The sequence below is a fragment of the Choloepus didactylus genome, chromosome 5 (assembly GCF_015220235.1).
Source record: "Choloepus didactylus isolate mChoDid1 chromosome 5, mChoDid1.pri, whole genome shotgun sequence".
In the NCBI taxonomy this organism is placed as follows: domain Eukaryota; kingdom Metazoa; phylum Chordata; class Mammalia; order Pilosa; family Megalonychidae; genus Choloepus; species Choloepus didactylus.
In genome coordinates, this window is record NC_051311.1 from 165,716,718 (window position 1) to 165,732,607 (window position 15,890).

A 15,890-nucleotide genomic window follows, 5' to 3' on the forward strand; every position below is an offset into this window, starting at 1 on the left:
TATAACTCGGCCTTCTCAGCCACTAGAATCCCAATGGTCTGGATTTGAACCTTTGGGAGAAAAGCCAAACAAGTCCCGGAAAAGAGTAAAAGAAATGTTTCCTAGGACATGAAGGAACACCATAGAGTCTAGTCACCTGAAGCTGTTCCCTTAGAGCTCTGTGCTCCTTTGCAAAATTTTGCTCAAATTGTTTATTCTCCTGTAGGATGGGGGATAGGGGTAGGGGACAGCCCTTACTGGGAGGAAGCAGAGATGGAACAGCAAAGCACACGCCCCCGTGGCCAAGGAAGGGCCCACCAGTGAGACCAGATTATCAGGAACTCTGGCAGGGCAGAAGAGGGGTGGGGTAGGAGCCCTTTATTTCTGCAGACTGGGAATGGGCAAGAGACTGGAGCCTTTACATCTGAACCCTCCCCATACCCATCAGCCATGTAATGAGCAAGCAAGGGAACCACGTTACTTTCTCCAGTTGATCCAATGCATCTTGTTTCTGCTGTTTCTGTGAAGGGAGCAAAGCTAGGTGTCTGAGGTTGTTCCCCTTTACTACATTCCCCAGACCAAGTAAGAAGGGGCAGGTAGGGGCAAGGAATGGATTTTTAAGAAAAAGTTCTCAGACCCTATGGAGACCCTATGGAGACTTTAGAGAAACTCTTCTCAAGTTCCCAAGAAAAGAGAACTTGGGTCTTCCTTGGTTGTCTCTCACAGCTATGGAACTGAAAGTCTGAACCTGGAGTCCTTCTAAAGGACAATAACATAAACCCCTAGAAATGGAGGCTGAGAAGGGAAGGACAACCCACCTGCCAGCTCATGACTTGGAAAGGTGCATTCACCCAGCAGGTGTTTACTCAGCACATACTATGGTCCAGGTACTACCCATAATAGCAGGGATACAGGAATGCAAAGGACAAGACCCCCACATTCCCTAACATCTTCATTTCAGTGGACCTTTACATTTTATTTTTAGACCTAAAAGACATCTTAATTCTACTGCCTCAGGAAACTGAAGCCCAGGGAAGAGAGGTAACTTGTCCAAAGTGAAACAAAGCAGATTAGGTGTTAAGTCAGGGCTGGACACAGGGCTCCTGACAACCAGTGAGGTTAGTGCTTCCAGTGAGAGGCCACAGCACAGGGAAGGGTGGGGAGGAGTCAGGCAGGGGTGTTGGAGAAGAGGCTGGGTAAAGAGGGCAGCAACAGAAAGAGCCATGCTGCATGCTCAGGATCTGGGTCCCTCCAGCTGAGACATAGGCCCCCCAGCACCCCATTCTCTCTTGGTACCAGGGATCCCAGCCCCTTTCTTCAGAGACCTATTGGGAAACTGGAGCCCATGGTTGACAGGATGTCCTCAGGGGACCCCACTGAACTCTTACCAATTCCTCTATCTGGTTAGTGAGTTGCTTGTTTATAAGATCGCTGGAATCCAGGGCTACTGAGAGCTCTTGGCATCGGTGCTGAGGCACATGCAGAGAAGAGGAGGAGTGGGAAGAGAGTTGGGGGAGAGGTAGAGCAATCAGGGTTGGGGGTGTCTGGTGCTGTCTCAGCTGGCAGCTGGGTACCCAGCCCCCACTGTGGGAGGAAATGGGGAGACTGGCCTGCAGGGTCACTGGGCCACAGTCCAGGGCCACTTACCTCCAGATCTTTCATCTTAGCAGAAGATGCTAGGCCCTCCCGATTGATGTTGGATGAAGACTAGAAGAGATTGAAAGAGCTCACGTGGAGATGCTCATTGTCCCCAGCCATGTCTAAGCCCTCTGACTTCCTTTCTTCCCCACTAACTGGCAAGAGATTTTCTGCCAAACTTGGGCCCCTCTTCTTGTATTCCCTTATATGCCATATTTTCATGGTTCTTATCTTCCCATCCTTCCTCCCCTCCTAAGTAGCTCTCATTATGTACTTTTTGCAGTAGGATGAGATGTAACTTATGGCCCAACTCTTACAGCATCGAAAAAGGAGGCTCAGAGAAGGACTGACCAAATATTACCCACCAAGTCAGTAGGCCCCATGATCTTTCCACAATACCGTGCTGCCCTCCCTATTGTGAAGGAGGTTTCTTTCTATCCTACTTTCCTTCATCGTCTCTCCACTCCTGGGCCCCAATTTCTGGCATACCTCAGACACGAGCCCATTGAGCTCCTGGGAAATCTGTTGCAGGCTCTCAGTAGATGACACGGTCCTGAGGATGAAGGCACATGGGTCAGGGCTAAAGGCAACTCACAGGAAAGAGAGGGTCATGGGCAGTGGCACATCCCAACACTCACAGTCTAGGGACTGCTGCCCCCATAAGAGACACTCACTTGTTTTCATCCAAGGTGAGAGGACCATTGTCTGCATCATAGATCTATTTGGGAAGAAATGCTTGAGGTGTTCATTCAGTTTCCGATAAGAATTGCATGAGGTAGGGTAAACCAAGCAAATTCCAGTAACCTCACCCCTTTCCCAGACCTTAAGGAAAAGCCCAGTGTTGGGCTCCCCAATCCCAGCCCTCAGGAAGAAAGCTTGGCTCTAGGAACCAAGTTATCCAGAGAAAGCAGAGGAGAATCCAAAGTAGGTATAGACTTCTAGGAAGGAGGGGTGGTGAAGATACAGTGGGGCAGCAGGGAAAGGAGGAAGAGGTGCAAACCTTAGGTGATGCCATGCTAGTACCCGGGGAACTAGCACAGAGGAGACGGACACCGCCAGGAAGTACGGTGTCATCAGCAGATGAAGCAGGAGTGGCGCGGTCTTTGGGCGCCTGTCACAGAACAGAGCAGGGGTTAGGGGGACATGCAGGAAAGAGGGCGCTGGGATCCTGTGGCAGTGAGGCCATGGACACGGGTGCGGAGTGAGTAGGACAGGTGTTGGTGCCATTGGAGTGACTGTCACACATGCTGGCAGCCTTTCTGGGGCATAGACACGGCTTGCCCAGGCCTCTGGCCACTCTGCAGCATTTGGGCAGCAAAACTCAAAGCAGGGCCTGCACAGACTCCTTCATGAGGACATGAGGACTTTGTTCTCCCCGGGGCTGAGGAACAGTTTCAGGCTCTGACCTGTGACAGCCACAGCAGGTAGAAGGAAGGTATGTCAAAGTCAGGGAGAAGAAAGACATTATTCTTTCAGAAAGCTAGTTTATGCCCAGAGTGACCCTAACCCTCGGCCCCTGCTGGGCAGAGGAGGGCAGTGAGAGAGAGGTAGATATGATCAGCATAGCCGGCTGCCTTTTTCTTGGGTTGTCCTCCTCCTTTCTTCCTTTTCTCATGGGAAAGATGGTAGACAAGCCGATGCTTGACAAGGGAAGACACTGAGGGAGCCAAGGCCTGACTAGGGAAGCTGGACCTGGGCTGGAAGAGGCCACACCTGTCTCGGGAAAGGGCTCCCTGCTCTCTGGACACTCAGGCTCTGGCCTCTGAAAACCCAAATCTGCTTTGTTCCTCAGAGGGAAGTGTTGTGGAGCCTGAGAGAGCTGAAGGTGAGCAAAGTTGTCTCGGGAAGTTTACTATCTGTTCTGACCTTTGACCCTGGAACCTGCCTTGCTAATTTCCACAACTGAATCTTTTAGGTAATAGCAGGGCTTCCGCAGCTGGCTAGGCTCGGGACTTTGGAGGAGGAGGCTGGCGCGCCTCACCACAGACCCTGTCGGGAACTGGGTCCCACCAGGCATCCTGGTTTCCCACTGATCTCTAGGATTAGACAAGCAAAGAACAGAAGGGGACAAAGTATTTTTTGAGCACTTTTGAGGGAAAAGTAATTCTCCCCTAAATTTTTCTAGTTGCTGTGCCTTATAGAGGACCTAGGTACAGAATCTTAGAACATGTAGAGCAGAATGTTTTTCCCATGAAGAACTGAGGTGCCAGATCCCCTGAATGACTGGATCATTGACAGAGCAAAAGCAAAACACATGGATTCACAACTCCTCTAGGGCTGTGCTCCCCTCCCCGTGGCGTGCCACCTCTCCTCTAAGTCAGCCAGGCAAGTCACAACAGCTGATAGACCTGATGACTGGGTGTGAACAGGCCTGATGATCTGAAAAATCTTTCTGACACCAACCAGCGGCACCCTCTCCCAGTCCCTTTCCCCTGCCTACCGCAAACAGGATTTGGCCCCATTCCAGCCCCCCTCCTCTGCCTTGGCAGATGTCTGTTGGGCAAATTAGTTAAGGAGGGAGCATCACATCTGGAAGAGGTCAGCGGTCATCTCCCAGTCCCATGCAGCCCCAGCACCCTCCACTCCAGGCTCCCTGCCTCCCTAGAAGGTGCTTTGTGAGCTTATGATCCCAGCCCCTACCTGCACTGCTCCCGGCGCTTGGAATTCCCATTTCCCCCACTCTCCACATGGATGAATACCACCCACCTTTACCCTTCAAGCCAGCACCAAAGGCCACTTTCTCCATCCTCAGGTTCACTCTGAACCAACCTCTACTTCAGCTGAGCATCTAGAATGTTGCCACACTCTACCTCGCTCCCTTCAGAGGGGCCTTCCTCCCTCAGTGTGCACTGCGTCTTGTTCATCTGTCTTCTCCAGTGTCTAGCAGAGGGCCCAGGCCCAGTGAATATGGTTGGGTGCACAGTCGATTTTTAGAAGAGACCAGGAGCAGAATGTCCCGGTCACTCATCTGTTTGGTTAACCTCACAGACTTTACAATTAGTTCGTCTGAAAAAAGCACCTCAATCCTTGCAGCTATAATGCACTCTTTCTTTTACCCCTATAATTCCTGCACTCAGACCAAAAAGAATTCATCAATTCTAAAAGTCACAAACTTCCATATGGTCTACTGATCCTCTGGGAACAGATGCCCTAAGGCAAGACCTAAGGGTTTTCTAAAAATCTCTCCTGGTCCGACAGCACCATTGGACATTCTCTCTCTCTCTATGTATTTTCACTTTTCGCTCACATTCACCAACTGTTGGCATCTTGCCACATTTGCTTCATCCCTCAAACTTATGCCTTTTACTCCTAAATACTTTCACATGGATTTCCTAAGAACAGGAACATTCTATTACAGAACCATAGTACAAAGACTGAAATGGGGGAACTTGACATTGATAAAATACTATTGTTGAATCTACAGCCTGTATTCAAATTTCACCAGTTGTCTCATCTTTTATTACAATTTCTCCCTGATTTAGGATGCATGAAGGGATCACAGGTTGCATTTTCTTATCTTGTCTCATCACCTCCTTTAATCTGGAATAGTTCTTCATTCTATCCTTGCCTTTCATGACATTGACTTTGAAGAGCACAGGTCTGTTGTTTTGTAGAATGTCATTCGTTTTGGATATTCATGTGAAATTTGATGAGAAGGCTTGGCTGTGTGGACTGGCAGAGAGGGAAAGGAAATGGAAGTTTGTGGTGAGCTGTGGCTGCAGGGCTTGGCAGGTGAGGTCCTGTGTTCTTACCCCTCTTGTTTCTCCAGCACCCAGCAGTATCTGGTACACAACTGGTACTCAGTAAATGGTGGACAAACGCTTGGAACAGTGTGAAAGGCCAAGAACATCTCTCCCAGCTTCCATCTCTGAAAGCTTTTTATAAATAAGGGGTTAGTGAACTTTAGTTTTAATTCCACACTTGGAGAATTCTTCCTAATAGTTGTAATTTGTAATTGTAATAGTTAATTGAGCTCTTAATTGTGCCAGGCACTGTTCTACAAATTGTGGATGCAGCAGTGAACAAAACAGAAAAATCTCTGCCCTTTGGAGCCCATATTTTAGTAGAGAGTGAGGGAAAATAGAAATAAACAAATAAACATACAGTAATTACAAATACACTTTCTGTTTCTCACAATATGGAGAAAATAGAAGAGGAAGGGGAATGGAGAAGTGTTTAGGGAGTTGCTACTTTTAATATTGAGGTCAGGAACGATGGCGTTTTTTGAGTAAAGATCTGAAAGAGATAAGGGAAGTAGCCAAGTAGAATATATGAGGGAAGAGATCTTTGCAGAACAAATAGCAAGTGCAAAGGCCCTGAGCTAATGGCTTGCCTGCAGTTTGCAAAAGGTAGGAGGTTGCACAGCTGAACATACATAAAGGAAGTAGAACGTAATATATATAAAGGAAGAAGAATAAGGAAGGAGGAAATAATAAATGAGATCCGAGAAACAGTGGGTGGCCACATCATGTACTAAAAGTAAGGCTCATTGAAAGGACTTCGGCTTTTGCTCTGATTTGGAAAACTATTAAAGGATTTTGAGCAGGAGAATGAAATGATCTCATAACTTTTTTTATTGTGAACTTTAACATACATACATAACAGTGATCACTTTCAAAGTATGATTTCACAAATAATTTAGAACAGCCCAATACACAGAAACAGAAAGTATATGAAGGTTACCAGGGGATAGTGGGTGGGGTATTTGGAGTTGTTGTTTAATGGGTACAGAATTTCTCTTATGGATGATGAAAATGTTCCAGATGTAGATAGCAGTGAGAAATAGACAATATTGTCCAAGTACTTAAAATCACTGAATTGTGAACTTGAAAGTGGTTAAAATGGGTTTTATGTTATTTATATTTTACCACAAAAATTTTTTAAATGACTGTGTGCAAATAGGAAGAGGTGATCACTGCACAACTTAGTGTATATTCTACAGATCACTGAAATAAACACTTTAAAAGGGTAAGTTTTATGTTATGTAACTTATGTTTCAATTGGTTTTAAAAGGAATATGGTAAAAGAAAAAAAAGCAACAAGCCTGGATGTGAAGGACAGTCAAAAAAGAAATGTTACTTTAACATTTCTTGACTGCTAAATACAATTCCTGTAAACACAATGAAGGGTAGCATAGAAAATGAAAACTAAGATTGAGGGAAGAATACAAAGGTATGTACCTTGCAAAGGGTGGTAATGGAATATCTGAAGATGTTTTTCCAAGAGATGTCCCCCTGAGATGTTTAGATTCATGTGTGAACTTGGCCAGGTGATGGTGCCCACATAGCTGTTCAAGCAACCAATGTCCTAACCATTACTGCAAGGACATTTGTCACTGGTAAATAAACCAGAAGGCTGATTTATTACATCATCAGTCAACTGATTGCATTTGTGGCTGATTACCTCAAGAAGGGAGTGTCTTCTTCAATGAGATAATGCAATCAGCAGGATTTAACCCAATCAGTTGAAGACTTTTAAGGGAGAAGAGAGAGAAATTTCACTTCTTCAGCCAGTCAGTCTCTTCTGGGGAGTTCACTGAAGATGTTCATCAGAGTTACCAACTTGGTGCCTGCCTTGTGGAATTTGGACTTGTGCATCCTGCCCTAAGGGATTGGGACTCATGCAGCCCCACAGTAGCATGAGACACTTATAGAATCTCATATTTGCAGATATCTCCTGTTAGTTCTGTTTCTCTAGAGAACACTAATAATACACCACTTGACCTGAACCATCAGGAAACTCTGGCAGCCATCCACTAGATCCATGGCCCACCTCTGTACATACAATAGTAAGCCCTGATGAGCACTGGCCACAGGGAGTGTCGAGAGTTAGATGGGGACATGCAACTAGGCAGAGTGGCTCCAAAGACTAAGGAAACAGACTTTGTTGTATTCAAAGAAATAAATACTCAGTGTCTTGGAACTCTGGATTATAGAGTGTGTTGTAGATTAAATGATGCAAGTGTCAAACCATAAAAAATTACATGAATAACTCAATAATTCTACTCCTAAGTATATACCCAAGGCATTTGGAAACATACTGTCACAAATCTTGCACATGAATGTCCCCCAAAATAAAATGTTGGATGAATATAAAACTTGTGCACAAATGTTTTGACATTATTCATAAGAGCCAAAAAATGGAAACAACCCAAATGGCTATTAACTGATAAACAGGTATATAAAATATGGCATATATATACAATGGAATGTTATTCTGCAATAAAAAGTAATGAAGTTCTCATACATGCTATGATATGGATAACAGTATATTAACTGAAAGAAGCCAGGCACAAATGGCTATTCATTGTGTGATTCCATGTATATGAAATATCCAGAATAGGCAAATCCATAAAGACAGAAAGTGGATTAGTAGTTGCCAGGGGCTGGAGGATGGGGAGAATTGGGAGTAATACTGCTCATGGGGAAAGAGTTTCTTTTTAGGGTGGTGAACATTTCTGGAATTTCAAACTTGTGAATTTCATGGTACATGAATTTTATCCCAATAAAATACATCTAAAATTCTCTAAAAATTAAATGATATAGATCAAAGGAAACAACTCACATACACACCCACAAGATTATATTTACTTGCTTCACCAGAGGAACCAAAATCCCTTATTAGCGTGTGGCCCTTTTGCTGTGAACAACCTGCTACACTGTCCACGCGCTCTCCTCTAGGGAGACTCACTCTTTATGCAAGTCCGAGAGGCTCTCCTATCACTAAACTGCTCCAAGAACATTACTGTCCAGTAGGGGTAGTCCCAGGGCAAGTTCTGGGGCCTCTCAGGCCCTGAGATGTCATCTGCTCCAAAGAACGCAGGGCCTCTGGCTGTGGGGAACATTCAAGAATGGGGAGGGAAGACTGATGTTTACCATTTTGACTCCAGGGCTGTGATGCAAGGCCTGGGTACTGTGGAATATTCAGTCACAAGAGCAGCCCTGGCCTCAAGGCCTGAAGCTAACCCTTTAGCAGGTCATGGCGTTTCAAGATCAATCCTTCCCAAAGGGCAATGGCAGAACCACGGAGAACTCAAAGGAAAAATCTGCATCTCCAGGTCAGTCTCTCTTGTTTCTACATGTTTAAGGGTCAATCCTGCACTACCCAGGGGAGTTCTAGAATTCTTTGGGTTGCTTTCCATGAATTCTGCCTGAGACCGACTGCCCAGGTCAACCACCCTTACTCTAAGTGCATTAAATCTATGGTCTTTCTGTTTAAAAGTTTAAATCTGGGGGGCAAATATTTGATCATTTTTCTCATTACTAAACAGTTATTAACTTATTTTGCACTCTGAGGCCTTTGAAAATCTCATGAATGTGATGAACACTCTCCCCAGAAAAACATGCGCACACCTAATTTTCAGGAATTCAGTCTTTGATTCTTATCTTTGAACAATGGTAAGGAAACCTTGATTTGTAGGAAGCCACTAGGACTGGTATGCCAGTTTGAATGTATTATGTCCCCCAGAAAAAGCCATATTCTTTGATGCAATCTTGTGGGGCAGACATAATAGTGGGGATTAAGTTGGAACGTTTGGATTAGGTTGTTTGCATGGAGATGCGCCCCACCCAACTGTAGATGATAACTGATGGGATATTTCCATGGAGGCATGGCCCCACCCATTCAGGGTGGGCCTTGATCAGTGGAGCCATATAAATGAGCTGTCTCAAAGAGACTGGACTGAGTGCAGCTGTGAATGATGTTTTGAAGAGGAGCAAGCTTGCTAGAGAGGAACGTCCTGGGAGAAAGCCATTTTGAAACCAGAACTTTGGACCTTCCCAGCTAACAGAGGTTTTCCGGACACCATTGGCCCTCCTCAGTGAAGGTACCTGATTACTGATGTGTTACCTTGGACATTTTATGGCCTTAAGACTGTAACTGTGTAGCCAAAATAAACCCCCTTTTTATAAAAGCCAATCCATCTCTGGTGTTTTGCATTCTGCAGCATTAGCAAACTAGAACAGCTGGCTTCCCTGTTTTGGATTTCAGGATTCTGATAATATACTTTAGGACTCTCCCCAAGGGAAGAGAAATAGTTTGCATCAGCCCTTAAGAGAACTGGTTAATATTCAGTGATGCTAATGTAACTGAGAGTTAGAGTTAACAAATGATTATAGTTACTGAATCATTATATAGATGCCTTTTTACTTTCTAGTTTTCTAGAATAGACAAAAGTAAAACCTGAAATTACTGAAACTCAAAGCCAGATGCCTTGATCTTTCATGATAATGGTTTATTGTGTAACTATATAATCTTTACTTTGTAAAGTCTTATGATAATTCTTGACTGGCCCCACTTGAACCCCTTTATCTTGTTTTGCAACTTTGAAGTCCTGCAGTCTTGTAGAGAGCCCCTTACTGTTTATTCATGAAAGAACTTGAGTCAGCCCAGAACTAACTCACCCCAACTCCTAAGCTATCTTAATAGATAAAGCTAGTTCTCACCAAAATTGGCCCATCTGACGTGCATTGTAGCTTAAACCTTAACCTATAGGTGACCTATACCTCATTATAATACTGAAAATCATGCCCATCAGTAAGACCTGTATTCCCTTACATATATCCTGTGACTAGACATGTAATCAGTTTGTGAATGCTCAATGTTTAGATTATTTCTAACTTCATCATGTTGAGTCACATGACAGGAGCTCTCAGTCACCACTCAGAGAGGAGACAGATATTTCTCGAGTCATGAAATACAGAGGAAAGAGACTGCAAGGTCTAAATAGCAAGATTCAGAGGACCAAGAAGTAGTTTTTAAGAGTCTGATGTTACAGCAGGGGCTGGGTTCCAAGGCTCAGTGAGGTAATCGTTGTTGGCCCTTGAAGAGGGCCTATGCAAGTAAGTATTCTAGCAGAAAATTTGACAGGGCAGGAGCCCAAAGTAGTTGGCTTAGCTGCTAAGTCCTGTGTTGGCAAGTGGGCTACACATGATCTTATGGAGAAAGCCTGGCCCAGAGGTGAGGAAGTCAGATGAGGAGATAACCTGGAAGTGGGCCAGGCCAGGGGTGAGCCTGGAAACCGTAGGAGTTTGGCAGAAGGTAAGTGGCCGGTAGGAGAGGCATAGAGCCCAGTGGTCCAGAACACTGGCTCATGAGCTCAGATCTAGGCACTCAGGTCATGTGATCTGGGGCAAGTCCTTAACCCCTCCTAGGCTTCCTTTTCCTCATCTATAGAATGGGGATAAGCATCACTTATATTTGTGAGATTTGTTCAGGCCCAGGGTTTGCTCCTCAGCTTTCTAGCTGAGAACCTTGATTTTTTTCACATGCAGTGAACACAAAACTGTCTCCCAGGGAGACTGTGGTGTCACCATGTCTCAAGCAGTGGCAGGAGTGTGAGCTGTTGGGCCCAGGGTGGCTCTTGGAGCCATGGCCTTTACCCTGTACTCGCTGCAGGCAGCCCTGCTCTGGGTCAATGCCATCGCCGTACAGCACAAGGAGCACTTCCTCAGAAACACTGGCTGGGAACAGACCCGGGAATTGGAGGATTCAGAGAGAAGCCAGGAATCAAATCTCAGCTAATGAATCTTATTCAATCTGGAAGAACCATGAAGAGATTGCCATTGATAATAGTAAACTCAACTGCATTTGTATTACTTTTATTTTTTGAGTGAAGATCCATGGGGGAAATGGAGACTTGGAAGAAAAGATGCAACAGAAGTTATTACTTCAGTCATTATTGGAATCTAGATATCTTAGCTGGCCAACCTTGACTTGACAAAAATGTAAGGCTGACAATAAAATAAGAGTTCCTATTCATCTGATTTTTTAAAATGTTGCGCTTGTACTTTCATCACAAAAAGATCAGATCAAGAAAACACAGGCAGTAACTATAGAGAATTGAAATGCTGGCTGTTAATAATAGTCCATGCTGTGGAGAAGTTTGTTAAAAAGGTACTAGACTGTCGTGTCTATGTCCAAAGAGATTTTTCTTTCTCTAACTTCTCAGGGATGAGTTTGTTTTGTTGTTGTTTTCCTAACTTTTTGACATTCCTTATGACTTAGCTATGTTGTGAGAATGATTATCCCCCCTAGATAAAATTTGAAGGATTTAAAAAATCTATTATATATATAATAATAATTTTAAATTTTCAGTTAAAATTTTTGACTACATATTGTCTCAGCTATGGAAAAGTCAAATTTATAGTAATTTTGAAGAGCATTACTCCCTGATTTCAGGGAGAATTCTAATTTTGTAAGTCAGTCAGTCACATGATGATTGTGCTTTTAAGTTCTTTCTCACATTTGTTATTTTATTGACTTGTCTTAATGATGAGAACAGAAAGTATTTCCATTGGTAGAAAATTTGTGTAGAAAAGTCTGTGCCCATTTTACAATGATAACATCATTTTTTAAATCAGCATAAATGTAAGCCTACAAGAGCAATCCTAAGCAATCACAATTCAACCATTTTACATAAACGACTATGTTTATTGTGAAGGATTTTCTCCAAAATTTTTCATGCTTTCATTTCCTGGTAGAAGTGTGAAGGTGTGAGTTTAATTCTTCATTCTGTCTGACAATTGAACATTCATGCTGGATAAGTTGCATGCTTGATTTTATTTTTATGTCTAAGATCATCTTGTGAGGTTATCTGCTCATCCCTTAATACAGTTTTGTGCAAAAAGATTAAAATTACATAATTTTTTTTGGAAATAATGTTATAGTATTTTGAAGGAATGGAATGACATCTTCATTTACAGGAGAACATTTATAAATAAAGCTGAATTTTAAGTCTAAAAAAATAATCTCTCCCAGGAAGCAGCCTCATGTGAACTGAGTTTACAAAAATGAATATTCTGTGTGTGAGAGGTGGATACAGGGGAACTTTGGATTTCCTGCATGATGTTTCTGTAAACCTACAACTGTTCTAATAAAAAAAATTTAAATTAATTTAAAATTAAAAAAAAAAATCATGTCTTGAGAGGAAAACATAACTCTTTCGTATGGAAATCTGTGCTTGGTCCACATCCACCTGGACACACTGCTGAGAGCTCAGTGCATTCAAACTAACTTCATTCATCCTCAGTCATGCTGGCGTGGGATGCAGTTTCCATCATTCTCCATGCATAAATCCTCTGTGAGGCACCATCAGGAAGATACAGTAAGGGTAAAAATCCTCTGAAATACATCATTCTTTCCCCCTGAAGATGTGAGTATCAAATGTGTCTTCCTTCCAATATCATATCCAATTGGTCCCTGAGGACTGGATGACAGACTTATTCTTGGCACTCTTCCTGACATCATATGTCAAAGGGAGGATACAGCTCTTTCACATATTTGCCTGTATTTGGTCTACATCCACCTTGAAGAACATCACTTTGCTCCTTCCCAGAGAAGGGAGCTGGTTACATGATACATTCATGAGGGTGAGAGTTCCATGCACAAACATGTTCCTTCCCTTCTATATGTTCCAAGCAATCTGAAAATTAATAGTTGTCCTTGAGGAATGAATGACAACATATTCCTGATACTCTCATTCATGCCATGTCTCAAGGGGAAGAAATAACTCTTCAATATGTAATCCTGTGACTGGTGTACATCCATTGCCAAGGCATTTACCAGCTCCCAGGGGTCCCTGGTCTTGCCACTTACAGAGATGACCGATCATCTACATGTGTTAAGTGGAGGGACTTCACATCCCAAAGACATTCAATCATTCCCAACTCCGAGGCCATGTGAAGCTTATCAGATTCCAGAAGGCTCAGAGCCACACTGCTTGAGTGTCTTTCTTGCACCACCTGTTGTTATTCAGAATTAAATCTTAGAGCACAGCCTAACAGGGAAATGATTATTGAAATGGCCCCTAGATTGTAAGCTCTTACAGCAGTCAAATCTATTCCTGAATTGTAATGGCTATCTCCAAACTCTGAGATGTTCATACCTTAAGGTATAACCTGATTGGTCTCTAGAATGTTGGGTATCTGTGTTACACTTGAAACTCAGAGCTAGAGCTTGGCAGATATGAATATCAGTATTTACACATATAGCAACTGTTAAAAAAAAAAAAAAAGCCAAAACAGAGCCCAGACTTCTGTTAGAGATATGAATAAAGCAGATCTGGTCAAGACTAGAGGAAATTGGGCCAAAGGTTTGAAACTGACTGTGTTCAAACTTCAACTTCCATGTGAGACCAAGGGAAGAGATGTTTATTTGGTGTAGGATCTATATTTTCTAAACAATATAACTTCCACAATCAGTTGGTTCAAACACTACAATTACATGGAACTTTGAATAGGAAGTGAGCTATGATAGGTCTGTATAAATTAGAATGAAATAGCAACACATCCAAAAGTAATTTGGGTGCAGATTAAAAATATATATTCAGGGCCCCTGTGAAGATCTGGGGAGGATGCAGAGGTGTTGGACTTCCTCAGCTGGATTATTGCTGATGTTCTCACAAACATTGGGGACTGACGTCTTGATGTGCTGAGCCCTCTGTTTTGGGGCTTGCCCCTGTCAAGCTTGTTGCTGCAAGGAGAGGCTAACCCTGCTTATAACTGTGCCTAAGAGTCTCCCCCTGAGTGCCTCTTTGTTGCTCAGATGTGGTCCTCTCTCTCTAACTAAGCCACCTTGTATGTGGGTCCTGACTCCCAGGGATGTAAATCTCCCTGGCAATGCAGGATATAACTCCCGGGGATGAATCTGGACCTGGCACCATGGGATTGAGAACATCTTCTTGACCAAAAGAGGGTATGAAATGAAATGAAATAAAGCTTCAGTGGCTGAAAAATTTCAAATGGAGTCGAGAGGTCACTCTGGTGGACATTCTCATTCACTATACTGATAACAGTTTTTAGGTTTTAATATACTGGAATATCTAGAAGTAAATACATGAAACTACCAAACTCCAACCCAGTAGCCTTGACTCTTGAAGACAATTGTATAACAATGTACCTTGCAATGGGTGATAGTGTGATCGTGAAAACCTTGTGGATCACACTCCCTTTATCCAGTGTATGGATGGATGAGTAGAAAAATGGGGACAAAACCTAAATGAAAAATAGGGTGGGATGGAGGGGAATGTGTTTTGTTTTTTACTTTTTATTCTGATGCTGATTCTTTCTGGTGTAAGAAATGTTCAAAAGTAGACTGGGGTGATGAAGGCACAACTGTAAGATGGTATTGTGACAGCTGATTGTACACCATGGGTGATTATATGGTATGTCAATATTTCTCAATAAAACTAAATTAAAAAAAAATAAGCGGAGGGCCTTCATATCCCAAAGACATTCAATCATTGCCAACTCCAAGGCCATGTGCTGCTTATCAGATTCCAGAAGACTCAGAGCCACACTGCTTGCAGGGCCTTTCTTGCACCACCTGTTGTTAAAATAAATCTAGACTCTTTCCATCCAAATGGCTTTCATTCATTGGCATCTCCATCACCAAGCAAATCCCAACTTTGAGGGGTCTCTGGTCCTCACAGCTTATGAGGACTCCTAATCATTTACATGTGTTAAGATAAGTAAAGAATCTTTGCATCCCAATGGAAATGATTCATTGGCAATTGCAACTTCAGGCTATCTGCCAGCTTCCAGAGGTCTCTGCAAGTTACCTTTCACCTAACAATCTTTTAAACGGCTCTTTACCATTTCCATAATACACATCCATGCCATTTGTAGAATGACTCTATGACTGTTTTGTAGATGAAATACAAATATCTTAAGCATTTCTCATTCATAGATATGTATATTAGCACCAAATTTATGTGCAATGAACTTCCCTATGTATAAATTAATTTTCACTAGTCTACTATCTTATAATAAGTTGCTGAGATTAAGGGTATGCTCATTTCAAATTTTAAAAATTATTGCAAAATTTCCTTTAAAATGTGTTAACAACTTTATCCTCAAATACGAATGGATGAGATTGCAAGATATCCCACAACCTCGCATAGAGTGGGTTTTATAATTATTATTATTATTATTATTTTTAATCTTCATTTTATTGAGATATATTCACATACCACGCAGTCATACAAAACAAATCGTACTTTCGATTGTTTACAGTACCATTACATAGTGGTACATTCATCACCCAAATCAATCCCTGGCACCTTCATTAGCACACACACAAAAATAACAAGAATAATAATTAGAGTGAAAAAGAGCAATTGAAGTAAAAAAGAACACTGGGTACCTTTGTCTGTTTGTTTCCTTCCCCTATTTTTCTACTCATGCATCCATAAACTAGACAAAGTGGAGTGTGGTCCTTATGGCTTTCCCAATCCCATTGTCACCCGTCATAAGCTACATTTTTATACAACTGTC

At 42.7% G+C, this 15,890-nt stretch overlaps 1 pseudogene; it reads left to right on the plus strand.

Moving 5' to 3' along the window:
* Positions 1-10,986: 10,986 nt before the first annotated feature.
* LOC119535500 lies at positions 10,987-11,231 on the plus strand (annotated as a pseudogene).
* The last annotated feature ends 4,659 nt before the right edge of the window (positions 11,232-15,890 follow it).